Source organism: Delphinus delphis, chromosome 4 (genome assembly GCF_949987515.2).
Source record: "Delphinus delphis chromosome 4, mDelDel1.2, whole genome shotgun sequence".
Classification (NCBI taxonomy): domain Eukaryota; kingdom Metazoa; phylum Chordata; class Mammalia; order Artiodactyla; family Delphinidae; genus Delphinus; species Delphinus delphis.
Window position 1 is genome coordinate 110,805,409 of NC_082686.1, and position 17,364 is coordinate 110,822,772.

Genomic DNA, 17,364 nt, shown 5'->3' on the forward strand with positions numbered 1-17,364 from the left:
TTTCAGCAAGTGGTATTCAGGAAACTGGATAGTCATAAGGAAAATAATAAAATAGGATCCATCCCTCACTGTATTCTAGGATCAATTCTAAATGCATCCTAGATTTAAATGTAAAAGAGGAAGCCGTGGGGCTTCCCTGGTGGCACAGTGGTTAAGAATCTGCCTGCCAATGCAGGGGACATGGTCCGAGCCCTGGTCCGGGAAGATCCCACGTGCCGCAGAGCAACTAAGCCCATGCGCCACAACTACTGAAGCCCCGACGCCTAGAGCCCGTGCTCTGCAACAACAGAAGCCACTGCAATGAGAAGACTGTGCACCACAATGAAGAGTAGCCCCCGCTCACTGCAGCTAGAGAAAGTCCGCGTGCAGCAGCGAAGACCCAGTGCAGCCAAAAATAAATAAATTAATAAAAAGAAAAAGAGGAAGCCATACAAAGCTAAATTCCTTTATAACTTGGCTGTGGGAACATTCGTTCTTGATACAATTCAAAATCTAAAAGCAATTTATTGATTTTTTAAAATACTGATGAATTTGATTACCAAAATTTTTTTAAATTTTACATTGCCATATAACACCATAAGCAAAACTGAAAGATATATGGCAAACTAAAAAAGAAGCATTTGCAACTTAGAATATAAAGTGTTAATATCCCTATTCTATAAACAGCATTTAAAATTTGAGGTTTAAAAAAAAAAGCTAGCAACACTCTCATTTTTAAATAAGCTAGAGATATAAAGAGACATTTGAAATTAAAATTAAATGAAAATGGTTCTTAACCATACAAAAGTTTGCTCAACTTCACTCATGATAGAGAAATACAAAAATAAAACAAAACCTACCTGAGATACCATTTTCACCTATCAGATTGGCAAAACTCCACAAATATGTCAATCTATTTTGTTGGTGAAGCTCCAGGGAAGTTCAGACAGTACTGATGGGAATAGAAAATGTTGCAACCACTTGTAGGAAGAATTCGGCAATTTCTAGACAAATTTATATGCATTTATGTATATTGAATTTGATCCAGCAATCCCACTTCTAAGAATCTCTCCCAATGACACATTGGCAAAAACGTGAACAAGAAATATGCATAAGGGCTTCCCTGGTGGTGCAGTGGTTGAGAGTCCGCCTGCTGATGCAGGGGACAGGGGTTCGTGCCCTGGTCCGGGAAGATCCCACATGCCGCGGAGCGGCTGGGCCCATGAGCCATGGCCGCTAAGCCTGCGCATCCAGAGCCTGTGCTCCGCAACGGGAGAGGCCACAACAGTGAGAGGCCTGCGTACCGCAAAAAAAAATAAAAAAGAAGTATGCATAAGACTATTTATTTCAATCCTATGAATAATGGCAAAAGACAGGAAACAACCCAAATACCTATCAATAGGGGACTAGTTGAATATGCAATGATAAATCCACAAAAGGTATGAGGAATAGCTCTGTAACTATTATGGAATGATCACTTCAAGGATATATTGTTGAGTTAAAAAGCAAGGTGGAGAGAATATGTATGTCATTCTACCACTTACCTAAGAAAGAGGAAGGGATATAAGTCCCTTCATGTCATACGTATTTGCTTATAATGGAAAAAAATACGATAATGTTTTTAAATGATCACTTACAGGAGGAGGGTAGAGGGAAAAGGAACAGACACTAGAGTTGTTTTAACTTATCTTTTTATGTGGAGATGACTTTGGAACCATGCAAATATTTTACAGAATTACAAAACAAAATTAAGTCTTAAAAGGAATACCCTAAAAATCAAAAAGAAAAGGAAACAAATGAATCCAACAATGTATCAGATTTATGGTATAATTACCCAGAGAAGAAATATTCCAAGTGACTTTTAAAATCACAGTAATTTGACTGTACATCCCTAAGGGGGATACAAAAGAGTACTGCTAAAAGAATCTTAAATCATTTCAGACATCATGTTGTCGGTGATAGGTTGGTATTATTGTGACCCTGTGGGGGGTGGGGGGATGTGGGTGCGTGTACTGTGAGATAAAGCAAAAGAGTAACTATATATTTGAGTCATTGAGAACTAAGACTTTTAGTGTAGGTGAAAGGAGACACAGTTATAAGGTTGATAAAGTTTAGTGACAATTCTTTAGTCCTGAATTTGAATTGGAATTATCAGTATAAAACCATGGTGTATGTCAACATAAAATTAATATATACCCATTTCCTAGCTCTGGTCAGTGAAAAGACCTAGAAACAATGTCCAACGCAGCAGTACTGAGCATTTTCAGCCTCAGATTTTGGTCTCTAACCACCACCTTTCACTACAAGAACAGAAGCTCCTTAGAGAAATGGCTAGATCCAGGTTTGGGGGCAGGAAATGTACAAGATGAGTCTGAGAACCCAAGAAAAGTATAAAGAACTACTAGAGTCACATTAAAGGACTTAAGAGCCAATTTGAATAAGCTCCCACTAATCAAAGATGTCTAAGGGTCAATAGGAATATTAACTACAATAGATTGAGACATATCAAATATGGTTAAATCTATGAGCTCAGTATTAAATCCCTCCCTGCCAAATCCCACTAATTTGTTACCTTGGAGTCTGCTGGGGAACCAACTCACTTTTTGGAAACTGGTAGATAATGAGAAAGAACCAGGCATTCTTCCTGTCTTTCCTATAAGACCTGTAGGTACATCATGGTTTAAAAAAAAAAAAAAAGAAGAAGACAGGAAGTGTCTTTTTGTAGAAGTATTACAGCTAAAAAAAAAAAAAAAGTGATTATCAATTTTATTTATGTGTATCACTAAAAATAATTCTTAAAACAGAATTTGAATGTCACCACTTTGCAACCATAATAAAATAATGGATCTAGGCAATAACAATCATCAAATAGCTACTAATCTCACAAAAAGAGAGACCAGCAGACGTGCACCTCGTGGTGGAGTTCACACCACCACCTGTGAAGTAGTCTTGCCAAAAAAAAAAAGAAAAGAAAATTGCAAGGGATTAAGCCTCAAGATAGAACTACTAGTTTACAGGAAATACAAAAGGTCAGATGAACATGTTAATTGACACCATGGGGATGAAATCAGCAAATCCTGACTCGGGGAAACTACAGGGCTAAACAGCCAATTTTTTCAACAAGCAAAAATTGTGAGGGGAAAAAAGAGAGATGGGTGGGAGGAGGGGGTATCTATAAATTTAAAGAGATTAAACTGACATATCAACCCATTAACCCATTGAAATGGACATTATTTGGACCACTATTCAAGGAAACTGTTAAAAAATACATCAGATAATTGAGGAAAGAGGCACTGGATATTTGATGATATTGAGGAATTGTTATTAACTTTTAGGCGCTATGTTATTTTTAGCTTTGTAGAAGTTATGTAGTTTTCTTAAAGCATCTTCATAATTTAGCAATACCATACTGAAATATCTGAAGAAGAAATAATATGATAGCTAGGATTTGTTTAAAATAATCTGGGGTGGGGGCTTCCCTGGTGGCGCAGTGGTTGAGAGTCCGCCTGCCGACGCAGGGGACACGGGTTAGTGCCCCGGTCCGGGAAGATCCCACATGCCACGGAGCTGCTGGGCCCGTGAGCCATGGCCGCTGAGCCTGCGCGTCCGGAGGCTGTGCTCCGCAACGGGAGAGGCCACAACAGTGAGAGGCCTGCGTACTGCAAAAAAAATAAAAATAAAAAGTAAATAAAATAAAATAAAATAAATAAAATAATCTGGGGTGGGAAGGAAATGTGAGGGGATATTGGTGAAAATAGGCCATGCATTTATAATCGTTGAAGCTGGTTATGGTTATATGGGGGTCCATTATACCATTCTTTCTTTTTATATATGTTTGAAATTTTCATAATAAAAATGAAGATAGAATATCTACCTCCTAGAATTGGTCCATAGGTATTAAATGAAATAATGTATATTAATTGCTGGGTGCATAAGCAATACCCAGTTAAAGTTTGTGGAATTGAATAAACAAGAAGATAGAGACATTGAGTGGGTAACAACATAAACAACTGTGTTTATATACATGAATTCATCAATGGTTCAAACCACAGACACTGCAGGAGTTTAGAGAATGAGTGGGGTACTAACCAGCCCTCAGAGGTGCCCCAGGAAATGGAGATGAAATGTGAGACCCAACGAACCTGCCAGAAGCTCGGCATGGACCAAGTTGGGAGTCAGGACCAGGCATGACCGTCTGCAGGGCAATCTGCATGTGGGGTTGACTCCCCAGCTGTCAAAGGGAAAGTCTGCACTGGACACTTTGTTAAAATCAGCAAGACAGGTTTTATTCAGACTACAGCAGTAGGGAGAGAGACTTCAGAATAGAACTGAGAACACTGAAGGAGGTTGAGGGAGGGTGGTCTAGGTAATTTGGCCATCCGTGTTTGCTACCTGGCGCTTATCCAGAGGAGAAACACACTTCTAATATCTTTATGACACGAGCAAATTGGAGGAAGTGCCCCCCAAAGTTAGCATCATACCCTCCTACAGGAACCCAGATATTTGCATTTCACAGGTCCTGGAGGAAACATTCTGGGTTGTTGGAGATTCATATCTTGAAGGAGTAGAGAAAGCATTTACAGTTCCAAGTTTCCTAAAGCAATCGTCTAAGAAAAGGTAGGTCAGGAGCCTCTTGTCAGGTTTTGGCTGGAACAGTAAATTCTTTTGGCAGCCTAAGCTTTCTCAGGCAGGCATTTCAAGAGGGCTGGGGTCATCCTAGGGACATGGCCTGGAGCAAATGGAAGCCATGCTAGCATCTGGTCAGGTCTCCTAGTGGAGGGAGGGGGTGGCTGGAGGGTACCGTGCAGTTTTCAGGTCTCACCTCCAAGCGCCAAGCTCTCCCGGTCTGTACCCCACCTCCCTCAGCTCTCTATTCCAAGAGTGTTACACCACAGAGCACAAAAGGCAGCCCACAGGGGCTGGGCAGTGAGGGCTGAATACAGAACCAGGCAGGCTCAAGGTTTCAAATCAGAACCCTGAAAAGAAATACTAGAAACAGGCCGAATGCTCCATAGGCTAAATAATGCAGCAGAATCCTCTGCAGTTGTAAGAAAGGAACAAGGAAGCTCGCTGTGTACTGATGGGTAGCTAGCACCAATCTATATTTTTTTGAATAAAAAGGCAGACTGCAAAACCTATGTGTGCTATGCCACTGTTTGTGTTTAATAAAAAAAGGAAGGAAGGAAGGGAGGGAGGGAGGGAGGGAAGGAGGGTGGGAAGGAGGGAGGAAGCAAGGTGGGAGGGCAGACCCTCTCTGGAGCACACACAAAGTGGTGGCAATGGATGCTTCTAGTGTGGGGCTGGGTGACTGGAGACAGAGGCAGAAGTAGGCTTACTTTGGACTCCTGCACTGTTAGAATGTTTTATCTTAAAAGAAAATGAAGTTATAAATAAAACTCCTGCCAGTGACTTGTCACTGAGGGCCAGGGAGGGGAGTGGGTATTCCGGCCAGGTCCAGGGCTGCTGAAGTCCCCACAGGCTCACAGAAGTACAACCAGGTGGGAGGAGGAAGTCTTCTCCACAGCCTCCTCTCAAGACAAAACCCCTACAAAGTTCAAGAGCCGTGTACAAGAGCAATAGGAAGGACCTCCTCCTGGCCTGTACTCTCCAGAAGAACTAAGTTAAAACTTAACCCAGGCAAGTGCCGAGGACACACGTGGTGCCTCTGTATGGGGAGTTATTCAAAGAATGGCTGAACCCAGCAGAATGCAATCCAGGGCCCCCGGCGTTGCCCCAGAGGGTTTATGCTGATCCACTGAAGTTGAGGACTCAATTTAGGAAAATAAAACCTAGTTTATTGTTGTCTGGCTGGGGAAAAGCACATAAAGATTCATTTATCTGGCTGTAAACGAGCTGGTAGAGCTGAGTGTCACAAATGCATTATTCAGGAGAAATGAAAAGTTATTTCAGCCACTATCAGTAAGTAATGAAAAGCAGTGCGCAGGGAGTGGAAAACTCCATCACAAAACCGACCTGCTATCAGAAAACTGGTAATTTTTACTTATTTATTTCAGGGACCAGTGAATAACCATCTAAATAAGTCTTAGGGGAAACAAAACACTACAGCCTGGAGAGAGAAATGAAGTTAGAAAGTCCCCCTCTCAGCAGATTCTGGGCAAAGTTACACTGGAGGCAAAGAACCCTCACCCTCCTCCTCTGCCCAACCCCCACCCCCCACCCCCATCCCAGAGCACCCGAGGCCCTGCCCTCACTCGCCCTCCCTGGCTGCCCAGAGCACAAGGCCTCACCACCAGCCTTTAATTGTGTCACCTCTTCATCTCCCACCCCTCCTGGTAAGGGCCTGATCTCGGGTGGCCTCGGCCTGCAGTGGCTTGAAGCAGGATTTCTGTTCCCAGCCAGAGATTGAAGTCAGGCCTCGGCAGTGAGAGTGCTGAATCCTGGCCACTAGACCACCAGGGAGAAATGGCCCGTCAGCCTTGTAGAAATGAATTTTCATCAAGAGACGGAAAGTAGTGAAACAAGTAATGTGTTTATCAGGAGTAAAAAGAGTACGTGTGAATAGACTCACCTGGGCGGGCTCAGAGCGAGAGTCGTGCCCTCGTGCTACTTCAAATCACTTTTTTTTTTTTTTTGTGGTACGTGGGCCTCTCACTGTTGTGGCCTCTCCCGTTGCGGAGCACAGGCTCCGGACGCGCAGGCTCAGAGGCCATGGCTCATGGGCCCAGCCACTCCGCGGCATGTGGGATTTCCCCGGGCCGGGGCACGAACTCGTGTCCCCTGCATCGGCAGGCGGACTCTCAACCACTGCGCCACCAGGGAAGCCCTTGAATCACTTGTATGGGACATTTCTTCCGGGTTTCCTCTGGCCAATCATCTTGCTTTGCCTGGCTCTGAGTCCGTATCTGGTATATCTGGTGTAACTCAGCGTCCTCCCCTGTGTGAGGACGCATCTCTTAGCCAAGATGGATTCTAGTGAAGAGGCCTATGGGTAGGTTGAGATCACCTACTACGGGATGATGCCCCCTCCCCTTTTGGTCCCCGAGGAGTCTTTCTGTGCATGTGTAGTCAGGAAGTTTTCCCGGACCTCAGAATGAGGGACATGTGGTCTCTTTGTCTCTTATCTGGGAAGGGCTCAGCTCCTCTTCCCTCCTGCTGTTGTCTTCATCGTGGAGTGTTTGTCCACAGGGGACCAACTCCAGCGGCTCAGCCTGGGGCCCATCCATCTCCTGCCTCAGGCCCGCTGCTCCAGCCTGCTCCCAGCCACTCTGAGGAGGAAGTTTATCTGATAAATGAATTGACTGTTACTTGGGGAGGGATGTGTCTCTTAACTCACTAGCACTGGTTCATGTACAGAATGAAGGTGGAAACAGCTTTTAGCCCATCGGTGGCTGTGAGGTATGAATGAGACAAGGGAGTAAAGTTCCTGGCCCTGGCCCCGAGGAGCACTGCCTGCAGAGCGAATTGCTCCTGGTGGGATTTCAGTGCCCACAGGTGACTGGGAGGGAGCCAGGAGGCCCCCAGCACACCCCGGGCTAGGCAGGCCAGTCACTCACTGCAGAGGGCAAACCTCCAATTCTGGGGGCTCTACCCAGGTCCCAGCCACCCTCTGGAGCAGGCACAGGTGCCCTTGGGGCTCTGCACGGTTCCCTCCAGTGTCTCCTAGCAGAATCCTGCTCTCTGATAAGACCCATGGAGATGAGCTGTGCGCACTGTCACTATGAGCCGCTGGCCTCCGGTACGACCCTCATTTCTGCATGACACCTGCAAGTATTAACAGGAACTTTTACTCACTGCCTCAATGAATTCTCTCGACAATGTCTGTGTCGCCCAGGAAGATGGGGGAATGCCCACTGGATCAGTCTGCGAGGGCCGCCTAACAGAGTAACACAGACTGGGTGATACTGCAAGGCTTAAACTACAGAAACTTATTTTCTCACAGTCCTGGAGGCTGGAAGTCTGAGATCAAGGTGTCTGCAGCATTGTTCCCTTTGAGGCTTCACTCCTTGCCTTATAGGTGGCCATCTTCTTCCTGTGTCTTCTTGTGGTCTTCCCTCTACACCCGTGTCCAAATTTGCTTGTCTTATAAAGACACCAGTCATATCAGACTACGGTGACCTCATTTTAACTTACCTCTTTAAAGGCCCTCTCCCCAAATGCAGTCACATTCTGAGGTACTAGGGGTTAGGACTTCAACATGTTAACTGGGATAGGGGACACACTGCAGGCCATAACACCCATTTTATAGACAAAGAAACTGAGGCCCACAGAGATTAAGTTCCTCATTGAGTTAGTGTCCCAGCCAGGACTAACTCACTATGTTGTCTGTCCCCCAAAACTTATGAAAAGCCTCCTGTTAATCTCATTTGAAAGACCCCAGACCCTAAAGGGTAAACGGGCCAGGGATGGCTTGAGTGCCCACTGCTTGAGAAGATAGAGTCGTGGTCAGCCAGGACCATTCTCTGAGAGGAGTTTAAACTCTGAGATAAGCCTCCTTTTTCTCCATTTCTCTGCCTCTTTCAATTTGGGAGAAACTGCCAGAAACAGTGATTGATCCTTACCCAAACTCACTCTAACTGGAACTAATGGCTTTAGCGAGGATGTGTGAGGCTGGGCGCCTTCCAGCTGTCACACCGCTCGTACTGGGACTTGAAAGTTTAATGGCTTGGCTGTCAAGAATGGTGCAGCCCCCTAGGGATTTCTGTTTTCCTTTTTCAGTGATTTTTAATTCTCAGAAAAATGTGCTGAGCAGTCGGCCCTGGAGGCAGAACCTCTCTCTCTGAGCAGAGCTGAGGAACTACCCGTGGTGCAGCTCCGCATGGGCAGCGGGCGCCTGCGTGGGGTGGTAGGAGTGCCCCTCAGAAAACGCGCATCTACACCACAGGTTCCCACAGACTGCTGGGCTGGGGCCCCGGTCCCCTGCGGGGGTGATCGTCTCCCACCACACCTAGATCCACGAGCCCCTTGAAGAGCTGAGGGGTCTTCCTGGGAGGTGAGAGGCCACACCCAGTGGGAGGCCCCCAGTGCTGACCCCCAAGGGCCTGGATCTGGGAGTGAGGCAGCCACCTGTTACAGCCACGCAGACCACCAAGAGCACACGGCTATGGGGACAAAGTCAGGTTTATCACTTGCTGCAGCAGGAGAGAAACTCTGGGGGAACCTGGGACGTCTCAGGAAGAGGGATTGGAAGGGGCTTGTTGTGAGGTTTGGGCCTGTACTGGGCAATCTGGGGGAAGTTAAGAGTAAGGACTTGTTCTGCATTTGATGCTGTCAGGAACCGGGGACTCTTGGACGACTGGGTAGCTTACAGTTTGTACCCAGTGGACAGGAGTGAAGCAGGCCTAGAGCCGTCATGGGTAAACAGCAGTCCCTCACGGAGCTGGCTGGAAGGCGCGTGTTGAGTCTGTGTGGCTGCAGAGCGTCCTTGCCTCTCCGTTCAGATGCAGTCACGGCATGGTCTTGTCTCTGTGCCCTCCCACCAGGATCACAGAGTACCTGTCTGCTGGTCGCTGATACTCTGTGAGCATTCGTGTGCAGGCGACAGTGCCGTGGCCCAGCTGTTAGCCACCGCTGCCCGCTGTCAGGGCCAGGGATTTGCTTCCTCCAGCCAGACTGGGCTTCCTGAGCCCCGTCCTCAGCGGCAGGAGGGAGGGCTCGGGACAGAGCTGGTGCGTCAGGGTCTCTGCCTCACAGTGGCTACGCAGGGCTCTCCAGGCTGGGACCGAGGTGCAGTTTCTTTGGGAAGCAGGACCCACTCTGACCTCAGAAAAGCTGGATCCCACACTCCTGCCTATGTCACCTTCTCCCCTGGGAGTCAGTCGCATGCCTCTGTGGTAAATGAGGAGAACAGTGACTGAGAAGGGCAGCATGGTGCCCTCAGACAGAGCCACCAGCTTTGTCCTTCCCCCATGGGAGGACCTTACCTCAAGTTGAGGGGGGTAATCCCTATTTCATAGAACTGCTGTGAGGATTCTGGCAGGTAATGCAGGGGAACTAGAAAGTAAGCTTCCAGAGGGCAGGAACTTGGCCTCTCTATTCCCTGATCTTTCTCTGGTGCCCTGGACAGTGCCTGGCACATAGTAGATGCACAACAAATAGTGATTAAATCAACAAAGACATGCCCAGAAAAGTAATTAGTTAATAAGAGGTTTTCTATTTCTATTATATTTGTTTTCTAGGGCTGCCATAACAAAGTATCGCAGGGACTTCCCTGGTGGTCCAGTGGTTAAGACTCCACACTTCCACTGCAGGGCGTGTGGGAACTAAGATCCTGGCTGGGAACTAAGATCCCACGTGCCGTGTGGTGCGGCCAAAATAATAATTTTTAAACAGAAACAAAGTATCACAAACTGTGTGGCTTAAACAACAGAACTTGATTCTCTCCTAGTCCTGGAGGCTGGAAGTTGGAAGTCTAGGTGTCAGTAGGGTTGGTTCCTCCTGAGGGTTCTGAGGGAGAATCTGCTCCAGGCTTCTCTTCTACCTTCTGATGGAGGCCACATCCTTGGCATTCCTTAGCTTGTAGATGTATTAGTTCAGTCTCCACCTTCCTTCTCCCTGTGTGTCAGTGTCCAAATTTCCCTGTTATAAGGACATCAACTCACATTGGCCTAGGGTCCACCCTAATGACCTCATCTCCACTTGATTACATCTGCAAAAATCTTATTTCCAAATCAGGTTGCATTTACAGGTATTCAGTAGGGGTTAGGACTTTAACATATCTTTTGGGTGGTACACAGTTCCACCCATAACAATAGCTATTGTTTTTATCATCTTATAGTCCTGATTTCCAACATTTTATCCTATTTCCTCAAATGCCATTTTGAAGGTTCCAGAAATGCGAATATTTCTGCACCTAATCCACCTCACCCTCACTTCCTTTTGCACTTGAAATCAGATCCCAAATCCTATGAAACCACACAGAGCTTGGGGTTCAGAAAGGAAAACCATGGTACAGACAGCCATGGTACAGAGAGCCCGAGAGACTACTATTCATATAGTTGAAACAGTAAATGCTACTAAGTTGCTGTGTGATCTTGGACAAGTTACTCCACCTCTCTGAACCTCAGTTTCCTTAACTGTTAAATGAAGAGATTGGGTCAAACTGACATCTCCTTGCAGACACACAGGGAATAGGCCAGATTCCCTTTCATAACTCCTTCGAGCAGCTGGTCACTTTACCACACTCTCCATGGGCATGAAGATTCCAAATACAGCTGACTCCCATGTCTGTCTTCACTTTGTGCTGCTAACTGGCTGCGTGCCCTGAGGCAAACCCCTTTCTCTCCAAGATTCCTCACCTATAAAATGAGAGGGTGGAATTCTCTGCTCTCCCAAGCCTTGACCCTAGGCCTTTCTGTCACAGTTCCTTGTTATTCCCAAGCAGTGGAGGATGTCTAAGGGAAGAAACTGCCCTCCCATGAGCCCAGTTACCTAATCTGTCATGACTCTGCTAGTTGGCCAGCTGGGATAGGAACGTTCAGTACGTGTTGGCTGCCTCCTTCATTTTCAAGGATCAGGTGGTGGCCTGTGCCCCAGCATTAATGAAGCAGTTTTATTGAACCCCCCACACACACACCTGCCAGAATATATCTCAGGCCTTGCTAACTGTCAGTGAAGGGAGACATTGTTAGTCAGAGGGTTACTGAGAGAGCCCAGAGCCCACACCTGATCTGAGATCACAAAAACCCAGATTAAATGTAACCAACAGACACCTGGAATTTCCGACTTAAACAGTGCCCAGCATCATGCCTGACCTAAAGGTGGTACCAGATACAAGTGAACCTCCTTTCCTGTTCTCCAACATGCTCCCATGGCCCACTGCTGTCATTCATCACCAAAAGCAGAGGTATAGTCCGACAGGTCCTGAATCTAACCCCTGGCACAATGCCAGGTGCACGGAAAGCATGGGAGGGAGGGAGGGAGGAAGACAGACAGAGACCGTGCATCACAGTGATTCCTGACACAAGCTACAGAGTCCAAAAGAACTGCATTCAAATTCTGACTTTGCCATTGACTGGATTTGTGACCTAAAACAAATTTCTTAGCCTCTATGAATTTCAACGTTCTCATCTGTAAAATATGAATAATAATATTTACTCTACAGGATTGTCATGGGAATTAAATAATTCACTTAGAGCACTTGGCTTAGCGTCTGGCTGGGCAAGCACTAGATAAACTGTGGTAGTAACTGATGTCACTGTTTGCAGTGGTTAAAATGATAATAACTGCTTGGATTGCAAGGCCCTCCTATTATTACCATCTGCTCAGCCAACTCCGCAGTACCCCAGGGAGAAGGAATTAGCAGTTGCACAGGGGCAATCAGAGATGAACCCTTGGTGTTTGGGACGCATCTCACCTTGTGGCAGAAATCCAAGAGTGGCCTTCAGGCCAAATCAGAGTGGTGGAGGAGCCCCAGGTGGCTGCCTCTGACTGGGTTCCCTTGGCAAGTGGCGCCACCTTCTGGCTGCTCCGGGAACTGTCTTGCATCCCTAGTCACCCAGCAGCAAAACGTGGTTTGTACCAAGTTCTGGATGCCTAGAATCATCCCTTGCCTGCCGGAGCCACCCTGATCCGGTGAGGCCAGCCACGCACTTCATGCCGCCCCGCATTCATTTCAGAATTTCCACGACAGCTCCCAATTTCCTGAGGTTTCTACATCAACCATAAAATTGCACTTTACCCTGAGACTTTGCATACGTTATTCAGCAAGTCTTATTCTCTCCTGCTGCCATTTGTGGTGGGAGAAACCACCCCCTCCTTTTCTCTTTCAGTTGCATTTTCTGTGGCTTTGGGTTTTAGGTGAGAGCTTGAGTTTGGAGTAGGGGTCCTGAGTCTCACCTAGTCTCAGCTCACCAAAGGTTTTGCCTGGGTCCCTAATCTCTCCACCTTCAGCTTCTGCATCTACAAAAGGACAGAGATAATTACACCTGCCATCATGGCCCCCATTCTTTTGAAATTTAAGGAGAATAACACGAGTGGGAAAAGCCTCTGTCAGTGTCAGAGATTAGGCTGCAGCTCCTCAGCCTGTGGGTGTAATTAGTGTCACAGGTAACACCAGGATCTTAGTGATGTTGATGCGAGCTGGCCCTGCCTCCTTCCTCACCAGCAGGCTCGACAGTGTAACCTTTGTCATGGTGGCTGCTGTGGAGCTGGCACAGAATTCCTTTTTATTCTGTTCATTCCTCAGGCATTGATGGGTTGACTCTGCACCAGGCACTATGGAATTCAGATATTAAAGAGTCAAAATTCTTGGCCTCCAGGACCTGGAGATCCAAGAGGGACGAGGAGTAAATAAATGAATCCACACATTGTTGAGAGCCTGTCGTACGCCAAGCACAGCGTTACGCGTGCGATGGATGTCAACTGTGTGTTGAACAGGAGGGACTCACGAGGTCCACTTACAAAATCAGCTTTGGTTTGAAAGGAATTTCTTCCAAGGTCCCTTTCAACGTGTTCAGTGTGAGATAAATACTGTCTCCTGCCCGTGGCTGAGAACATGGATGGTCTCAGGATTTTTCTGATCACTTATAAGTAATTAAAAATTCTGTGCTCGTTCTAAGTCACAAAACACTGTCTCAATCCAGTAAACAGCACAGCTAGTCAACTATTATTCAACCTGTGGACCCTCGTTCTCCCCTCCAAGGTGGGGACCAGTGTTCTCCCACCCCCACTCCCCCTGCTGTTTCTAACGCAGCCAGAGTGTAAGCAGGAAGGAAGGCGTGGAAAGGAGGGCAGCAAAGTCCTTTCCAGATATGCTGCTCTAAGGTGGCTTCCCAGCGTCTGGGTCTGGCTGTAGTTCAAACCAGATTCCTTCTCCTGGGGACATTTTCATGAGCTCTGCTGAGACCCCCGCTCCCCCGCCGGACCAGCCACTCCTCGGCTGGGGCCCCATGGCCTCCCCCACCCCACAGGTGCCCTCTCGCCAGGACCCCGCTCTGCGGATCCCAGGCCGCCATGCCTGTCGCGGGTTCCGCCTTTGCTACCGGGGCGGGTGCACCCTTGGGCACTGAAAGAGGGGTGAGTGGCTTCCCCATCTGGGCTCAAGCAATTTAACATTCTGCTACACATGCACATCTTTTAATCGTCTTGCTACTCTGGGGAGAAAGTTTCCTCATCCCCATTCTACAAACAGGGACTTCTTTTAGAGCACATACATCCCCAACTAACCAAGACAGGGTTTGAAGTCCGGCGTCTCTGGTCAAGGCCCACGGTCCTCCCATGAGTGCTCGCTGCGGTCACTAAAGAGAGAAGGGCCTGGTCTTCCCTGGTGGCGCAGTGGTTGAGAGTCTGCCTGCCGATGCAGGGGACACGGGTTTATGCCCCGGTCTGGGAGGATCCCACATGCCGCGGAGCAGCTGGGCCCGTGAGCCATGGCTGCTGAGCCTGTGTGTCCGGAGCCTGTGCTCCACAACAGGAGAGGCCACAACAGTGAGAGGCCCGAGTACCGCAAAAAAAAAAAAAGAGAGAGAGAAGGGCCTGCTGTGAGGCCTGGGGTCGGCTGTCACGCCTCTCTGTGCCTTGGTTCTTCACCTTGCATGATCTCCGAGAGCCCTTTGCATTCTAAAACTGCGTCGTGGTATTTCTAAGTTGAGGCTTCCTGAAAGCTGACGGCAGAGAAGTCTACAGGGCCTCACCCCCAGCGTGGAAGGCAGCCCGGCAACTCAGCGCTCTACTTCCTGCTCTAATGCCCTGCGTCTCCTACAGGCCTATACCTTAAGCAAGCGTGGGGGAGAGAGACACCATTTAACTGGTGCTGGCGTTCTGCTCCCTCAGTGAGGATGTGCCCTGTGCCCAAGAGGTGGAAGGCGTGAATTTGCTTCCTCTTCAGACAGGCTCATTTCCCACGGGTCCCTCCTGGTGTGAGGGATATGCCTTGCTGAACATGATAGGTGTTTCAAGAGAGGAGCTTTCCAGATAGCATGACTCCTCTTTTAAGTCAACTGTTTCATATGAAGAAAAACCCTGTCTGTGCTGGATGTATTGACTGTGGGTCCCCCAGATGGCACCCTCCTAAGGGATTTCCAAGGATAATTTCCAAGAACATGCACTGGCCGTGTTCTCCTAACACCTTGCTTTGGCGCCGTCTGTAGGACTGCAGAGCACAGCCGCGCACAGTACCCTGCATGTTCTCTGCTGCGTCCCCCTAGATCCTCACAGCCTCTCTGTGGAGTAGCAGAACTAGTGTTATTACCCCCTTTTACAGAGGTGGAAACTGAGGCTCAGAGATGAGAAATCCGTGTCTAGTGATAACCAGAGCCAAGACTGGAACTCGGTTTCCTGTTCCAAGTCTAATACTTTGAGTTCTGTCCCCTCTTTCTTGCTGATGTTCACACAAGAATGAGTGAGCATTTCTCTCCCTTCCCTAATTGTCTCCCTATCCAATCCCATTCCTGGACACGGTGTCCAAACCCACCTTCCTGTACTTCAACCAGCCTCGGGCGTGGGAAGTGGGGTGGAGTCTCAGGCAAAGGAAAAGTGAGGATTCTTCTAGAGTTCTTTCAGTAAACTGTTAGCCCCACACCCACCCTGCCAATCTACTGACCGGTCTATTCTACACCGTCGTAATAAGTTGAGGTTATGTGTCCACATAACAAATAAATTGAGGTTATTTGTCCCCTTCATTAAATTAGCCTGGGTTAATTAAATTAAATTAGCAGACACAGGCTCAGGGGTAAATCATATTAATTCCTGATTGCCCTTAAGTGTCCCTTAAGTTCCAGTGAAGGGTAACAAAGGTAACGTTTATTGAGCACTTACTATATGCCAGGATTTGTTCTGAGGTTCTTGCATATCCTAACTCATTTGACCTCACATCAGCTTTATGAGGCCCATACTTTTATGACCCCCTTTTTAAAGAAGAGGAAACTCACAGACATAGAAAACAAATTTATGATTACCAAAAGGGAAGGGGAGAGGGAGGGATAAATTAAGAGTTTGGGATTAACATATACACACTAATATATATAAAATAGATAACCAACAAGGACCTACTGTATAGCACAGGGAACTCTACTCAATATTTTGTAATAACCTATAAGGGAAAAAAAATCTGAAAAAGAATATATGTATATACACACATAACTGAACAACTGTGCTGTACACCTGAAACTAACACATTGTAAATCAACTATACTTCGATAAAAAAATAAAATTAAAAAAATAAAATAAAGATGAGGAAACAGGCACAGAACAGTTAAATAACTTTTGCAAGGTCACACAGCTAGGAGATGACAGAGACAAGACTTTCAGCTTGGGTAGTTTGATTCCAGAGCCTGTGTGCCCAGCAACCCTCTAGATGGATGACAGCTCGCAGCATCCTGACCCTGGAAAGTTTCTGGGATGAGAAGTACACTTGTCTTAGATGGATTCCCAAGAGGCAGACCCCAAGTCTAGGACTCTACCAGGTGGCATATTATGGAGGTGTCCCCGGGAAGCCTGTGAGGGAGGAGGGAGCAAGCAAACCATCTCAGGCCAAGGGCCAGCTTCAGGGCAACTCAGGAGGGGAAGTTCCACCTCAGAGTTGTCCCAACCCCAAGCAGGGGGCTTTCACACCCCATGCCTGTCAGTCATTCCCAGAGTACTCGCCCAGGGAACTGAAAAGTGGGCTCTGCTGGCCGGAGGGCACTGCTCCAAAAAAAGCCCCGACAGCGGACCCCGGGAAGTGAAAGCACAGGGAACCCACAGGCGCAAAATGGGTGGAAAAAACAATCCGAGGGGATGTGGCCGAGCGCTGACAGTGTCTGCTCTAGCAGCCGCACCTGAAATAGGGAAGAGGAGTTCGCAATCCGGTTTAAGCCTCAACAAGGCGTATTTCTGAGCAACACAAATTCCTCCGATGTTGGCAAGCGCCCAGGAAACAAATCTTGTCAGAGGGTAGTCGAAGATAACTATTTCTGCAGGACCTCCTCCCGGTAAACACAAAGTGCCTCTCTGAGCTCACGTGACCGTGGCCATGTCCACGGGGCCGGCCCACGCCTCTGCAGCCACCTCCCAGCCCCAGCACACGCCGCGCTGCTCCGCCCCATCTTCATGCGCGCTGCCCAGAAGCCTCTTCTGGAGCTCTAGAGGTCCCTCTGCGCTCCACCTAGTGGTCTCCCACCACCGCTGACCTGCCTTCTCCATCCAACTGTTCCAGCCACTCTTGCTCTACATGATAGGGGCCTAGGGCATGCCAGTCACCGCACTGATTTTCGTTCCCTCGTTTTGTGACGTTATCTCATTCTTCTTAATCATGAAATATGTCAAACACATATAAAGGGGTGCCCAACATCCAAAAGTGTCCACCTTAATGTTATTTGCTACAGACCTCTTTTAAAAACACAAAATCAAAGATTCCAGATACAACTGAAACACCCTTTGTGCTGCTCCGTCCTGATTCCATTCCCCTCCCCAGAGGCCACCACTGCTTTACATTTGGCACTTATCATT

At 47.6% G+C, this 17,364-nt stretch overlaps 1 protein-coding gene across 1 annotated transcript in view; it reads left to right on the forward strand.

Annotated features, from left to right (window-relative positions):
- The window catches only part of BFSP2 (beaded filament structural protein 2), a 69,810-nt gene that overhangs the window by 9,056 nt on the left and 43,390 nt on the right, over nucleotides 1-17,364 (forward strand). The gene's annotated exons all lie outside the window — the stretch shown is intronic.